The sequence below is a fragment of the Rattus norvegicus genome, chromosome 9 (genome assembly GCF_021556685.1).
Source record: "Rattus norvegicus strain SHRSP/BbbUtx chromosome 9, alternate assembly SHRSP_T2T, whole genome shotgun sequence".
Taxonomy (NCBI): domain Eukaryota; kingdom Metazoa; phylum Chordata; class Mammalia; order Rodentia; family Muridae; genus Rattus; species Rattus norvegicus.
In genome coordinates, this window is record NC_141542.1 from 111705120 (window position 1) to 111711148 (window position 6029).

The window sequence follows — 6029 nt, forward strand, 5'->3', positions numbered from 1 at the left end:
CAATTCAACCACAGGGGTCCCAGGTTTCTGTTTATTGTTTAGGTATTAGTATCTGGAACTGACTCAGCTGCTTGTTGGGCTTCTCAGAGGGCAGCCATGCTAGGCTCCTTTCTGCAAGCACACCATAGCATCAGTAACAGAATCAGGGTCCTGGGCCTTCCCTTGTGCTAGATCCCAATGTGGGCCTCCTTCCCCTCAGGTTCTTCTCTATTTTTGTCCTTGCCTTCAGACAGGACCAGTTCTGGGTCAGGGATTTTGACTCTGGGATTGCAACCCACTTGACATCCTGTCCCTCTGGAGGTGGATTTTATAAGTTTCCCCTCTCCTCTGTAGAGCAGTTCATCCAAGGTCCCTCCCTTTGAGTCCAGAGAGTCTCTCACTTCTCAGGTCTCTGGTACATTCTAGAGGGTCCCCCCACACTCTACTCCTAAGATGGCCTGTTTCCATTTTTTTTGGCTAGCCCTCAGGATTTCAGTCTTCTTCACCCTCATTACCTGATCATGTTCCCGCCTTCCCCTCCGTGTCTCTTCTCCCACCCAAACCCCTCCCTCTCTCTGCCCAGTGATTGCTTTTTTCTTCTTCCCAAGGACTGAGACATTCCCACTTGGGCCCTACTGCTTGTCAACCTTCTTGAGTTCTGTGGATTGTCTCTTGGATATTCTGTACTTTTTTTCTTTTTGCTAATATCCACTTATTAGAGAGTACATACTATTTGTGTCATTTTGAGTCTGATTTCCTCACTAAGGATGATATTTTCTAGTTACATCCATTTGCCTCCCAAAATTCATTATATCCTCTTATTTAATAGCTGAAACATTCCATTGTGTAAATGAACCACATTTTCTGTATCTATTCTTCCGTTGAGGAACATCTGGGCTGTTTCCAGTTTCTGGCTATAAAATGCTGTTATGAACATCATAGAGCTTGCTTCCTGTGGCATGTGGGTCATCTTTTATATGCCCAAGAGTGGTATAGCTGGTTCTTCTGGGAGGTCTATTTCCAATTTTCTGAGGAACCTCCAAACTGATTTCCAGAGTAGTTGTACCAGATTGCAATCCCATCAGCAATAGAGGAGTGTTCCTCTTTCTCCACATGCTGGAAAGGATGTACACAGACATAGTTTTGAGTGGGAAATCTATTTGCTCTTCAAAAAGACAGAAACCAGCATAGAAATCACATGTTAAGCAGTGTAAATCTTCTCTTCATCACTCTCCAAGAAAGCATAATTATTTGAGTTTAGATAAATCACTTTCTATTCTTATATAAAAGTATAACCTGATTTAAGAAAATCTAGAATAGCCAATTAACACAACCTCTACCTACTTGCATCTTTCTATATCAAGCTTTCCTTTAGGTAACAAATTTGTAGCCAAATTCTGTGCAGGTTATCTCAAAAGTCACTGAGATTAAAAGTCAAGTACTTGTGATCTTTGTCAATTACTTGTTGGCAAAAGACCATAAAAATACGCTTGTTGATTCTACATCATAGGAACCATAGAACAACCCCACAGTTTCCATAAGGGAGGACAAAGAGAAAATTGATTCCAAAGCATTATGGGAGAAGTTACAATTTTTAAACAAATGTCAGAAATGAGGAATAGTGCTATCGTCACCAGACTGCTAAGGCCCCAGGGAGGACTTTGGTGCTTAGGTACTTGGAAAAGCCAATTTGTCAGGTCTGTTATGAAATGTCTACAGGGCCAAATGTCTACACAATCTAAGAGAAAGATGATCTTATGAAATTATTGAAACTTTTATGACTTCCATGACTAGTACAGCAGTGTCTAGTAATTGAAAATAATTTCAAAATAGTTCAAAATAATGTATTAATCAAAAGTCATGCTGTGCTTAAGAATAGCTCACCAAAGCTACAATTCTTTTCATGCTTTCTTTTGTTTTGTTTAAGAAAGAGTTTCTCTGTGTAACAGCCCTGGATGTATGCCTGCCTCTGCCTCATGACTGCTTGGATTAGAGGCATGTACCACCACTGCCTGGCATTTCTTGCTTTTTAAAAAACCTTCAATTCCACAGGTTTCAGGTGCCTCTCCCTTTTATATATCACCGCTCCACAATCAATCCTAGACATCCACATAGATAATTTACTCCTCTCAATATTCTCCTTTCCCTGTGAACTTTGTCTTATGTCACTGTCATAGATTGTAATATAACCTCTTCCCCTTTCCCCTTCCCTCTCATATACTCTTGCTTATTCTTCTGGATTCTATAGAAAACAAAAGTTCGAGTACCAATTTTTGCCAAAGATAGGTGCTTAGAATGGTGACATCCAAAAAAACCAAAATCAGTCTCTCTATGATGGAAGGAGAGTGCTATGAACTTTATCACACATATCTTAATAAGTTCATCATATTAAAACAGAGTTTATAGTTACTTCTTTGTTATATGCACATGGATTAGCAAAACCATTTAATTTTACCTCCTCTTGCTATTACTCATTTCATCTTTCTTCATTTCAATTTATAGATTAGAGTTCTTCATAGAAATTAGAAATAAGGTCCCACAGAAACAAAGTTTTAATTGTAGAAAAACTTGCGAGTAATTGTGTTCAGAAAGCACAACAATCTTGGCAACATGACTGCAGTTCCTCTTGGATTTGCCCTGTGTATCATTCTGATAGCCATAAACTTTCCAACATTTTCTAAGCTCTATAAGTTACCAATTTGTCTTATTGACTATGTCCTTTGCCTTACAGAAGGTTTACAGTTTCATGAGGTCCCATTTACCAATTCTTGATCTTAGAGCATGAGCCATTGCAGTTCTGTTTAGGAAATTTCCCCCTGTGCCAATGAGTTCAAGGCTCTTTTCCACTTTCTCTTCTACTAGATTCAGTGTATCTGGTTTTATGTGGATGTCTTTTACCCATTTGAACTTGAGATTTGAACAAAGGCATAAGAATGGGTAGATTCTCATCCTTCTACATGCTGACTTCCAGTTGAACCAGCACCATTTGTTGAAAGCTGTTTTTCTTCCATTGAATGGTTTTAACTCCTTGGTCAAAGATCAAGTGACCATAGTTGTGTGGGTTCATTTCTGGGTCTTCAGTTCTGTTCCGTTGATGGCCATTTTTACTATGTTAATTCTGCCAATCCATGAACATGGGAGATCTCTCCATTTTCTGAGATCTTCTTTGATTTCTTCCTTGAGATATTTGAAGTTCTTATACAGCTCTTTCACTTGTTTGGTTAGAGTTACCTGAAATTATTTTATATTATTTGTGATTATTGTGAAGGGAGTTGTTTCCCTTATTTCCTTCTCAACCTGTTTATCATTTGTATTAAGAAAGGTTGCTGAGTTATTTGAGTTAAATTTGTATGAGGCCACTTTGCTTAAGTTGTTTATCAGCTGGAGAAGTTCTCTGGTAGAATTTTGGGGTAGCTTACGTATACTATCATATCATCTGCAAATAGTGATACCTTTAATTCTTCTTTGCCAATTTGTATCCCCTTGATCTCTTTTTTGTTGTCTTATTGTTCTCATTAGCACTTAGAGAACTACATTGTATAGCTATGGGGAAAGGGCATCCTTGTCCCCAAGTTTAGTGGGATTGCTTCAATATCTCTCCATTTAATTTGATATTGGCTGTTGGTTTGCAGTAAATTGTTTTCATTATGTTTAGTTATTGGCTTTGAATTCCTGATCTCTCCTATATTTCTAACATGAAGGAGTGTTGTATTTTGTCAAATACTTTTTCTGCATTTAAGGAGATGATCATGTGATATTTTTCTTTAAGTTTGTTTATATGGTAGATTACATTAATGAATTTTCATATACTGAACCAACCTTGCACCCCTGGGATAACGCCTACTTGATTGTGGTGAATGATGTTTTTGATTACTCTTGGATTTGGTTTGCAAGAGTTTTATTGAGTATTTCTGCATCAATATTCATAAGCAAAATTAGTCTGAAGTTGTCTTGTTTTCATAAGGTTGTTGTGTGCTTTAGGTATCAGAGTAATTGTGGCTTCAGAGAATGGATTAAGTATTGTTCCTTCTGTTTCTATTTTATGGAATAGTTTGAAGACTACTGGTATCAGATCTTCTTTGAAGGTCTGGTAGAATTCTGAACTAAATAGATCTGGCTCTGGGCTTTTTTTGTTGGGAATTTTTTAATGATTTATTTTATTTCCTTATGGAATATGGGCCTGTATAGAAAGTTTAGCTGTTCTTGATTCAACTTTGGTATGTGTTATCTGTCTAGAAAACCATCCATTTCATCCAGATTTTCTAGTTTTGTTGAGTATAAGCTTTTGTAGTAGGATCTGACGATTTTTTAATTTCATTTCTGATTTTGTTAATTTGGATACTGCCATTGGGCCCTTTAGTTAGTTTGACTACGGGTTTATCTATCTTGTTGATTCTCCCAAAGAACCAACTTTTGGTTTTGCTGATTATTTGTATTGTAATAAATTCAATACAATTTCAATGAAATTTCAGCACTGAGTTTAACTATATCCTGCCTTCTCCTCCTCTTGGGTGAGTCTGCTTCTTTTTGTTCTAAAGCTCTCAGGTATGCTGTTCAGTTGCTAGTGTAAGATCTCTCCAGTTTCTTTAGCGGTTCACTTAGTGCAACGAACTTTCCTCTTAGACCTACTTTCACTGTGTCCCATAAGTTTGGGTATGGTATGTCAACATTTTCATTAAATTCCAGGAAGTCTTTAATTTCTTTATTTCACCTCTGACCAAATTACCATTGAGTAGAGAACTGTTCAGTTTCCACATGTAGGTGGGTATTCTGTTGCTTTTGCTGTTATTGAAGACCAACTTCAGGCCACGGTGGTCTGGAAGGATGCATGGGATCATTTCAATCTTCTTGTATCAGTGGAGGGTTGTTTTGTGACCAATTATATGATCGATTTTGGAGAAGGTACTGTGAGGTGCTGAAAAGTGGAAGGAGTGGAATGTGGCAAATAGTTGAGGCCATGCATTCAGATTCTCCCATCCCCTTCTCAGAAAATTGCACTGTCACACTGGAGAATGTCATGAACCTTTAGACAGTGGGCGAGGACTTCCGGTGGTACCTGAAAATGAAATGTGGCAATTGTGGTGAGATTTCAGAGAAGTGGCAATATATCACTTATATCACTCACTGTATTTCAGAGAAGTGGCTGATGGACAATATGGTGCTAAAAGGAGGCCAAAGCACTGTTTCCATGGTCCATAACTACAAGCTGTGTGCACAGGAGAACTCTATTGCAATTTTGAGCTGCACCATCAAATCCTACAATGCTGAAGACAATGAGAAGTTCAAGACAATAGTAGAGCTTGAGTGCTGGGGCCTTGAACCAGTTGACTTCTAACCCTGGCTGGGTTTCCTGCTGAAGGTGTGGCATCAGGGACAGTCTTCGGTGACATTAATCTACAAGAAAAGGACTGGACAGACTCTGATGATAAAGCTCAGAAGTCTGTGGGTATCTTCAAGGTCACCTGTCCTTTTCTGAAGTGCTGAACTGTCTGCCTGCAATATTGCATATAAGAACTTAAAGAAAAAGAGCCCCAAGCAGGAGTTCCTATGAAGGCTTTTCATCTCTGCTTTCCTAGCACCTGTACCAAGTCCTCATAATCTGCATGCCAGGGTTTGCCACAGTTCTGAGTCCCACCAATAAAGCCCCTGTTGGTGCAGCAGTGATGTTTGAAGGTGGTCTGAGCAGTACTTCCTCCACAAGTAAGAGTGGACGCTGGAGGTCTTTGCTTTCTAATCCATATTCTGTACTGGATCCAGTTTGCACACACCTGATACAAAGTCTCTTCAGCTCTTTTTTTTTTTTTTTTTTTTTTCCGGAGCTGGGGACCGAACCCAGGGCCTTGCGCTTGCTAGGCAAGCACTCTACCACTGAGCTAAATCCCCAACTCCGTCTCTTCAGCTCTTAAGAAACAGGCAGGTCATTCTACAGAATCAAAGGCATGAAACCAATGGCACAAAGAACAGAGAAGCCTATGGAGTGCTTCTGTGAACCTCATAGTTCCAACCTAAAACCATGGCTCTCCAGTAAACACAGGTATCTCTGTTAGCTG

General features: G+C 39.1%; 1 pseudogene; it reads left to right on the forward strand.

Annotated features, from left to right (window-relative positions):
* The first annotated feature begins 4987 nt into the window (after positions 1-4987).
* Czib-ps1 (CXXC motif containing zinc binding protein, pseudogene 1) lies at positions 4988-5463 on the forward strand (annotated as a pseudogene).
* Positions 5464-6029: the final 566 nt, after the last annotated feature.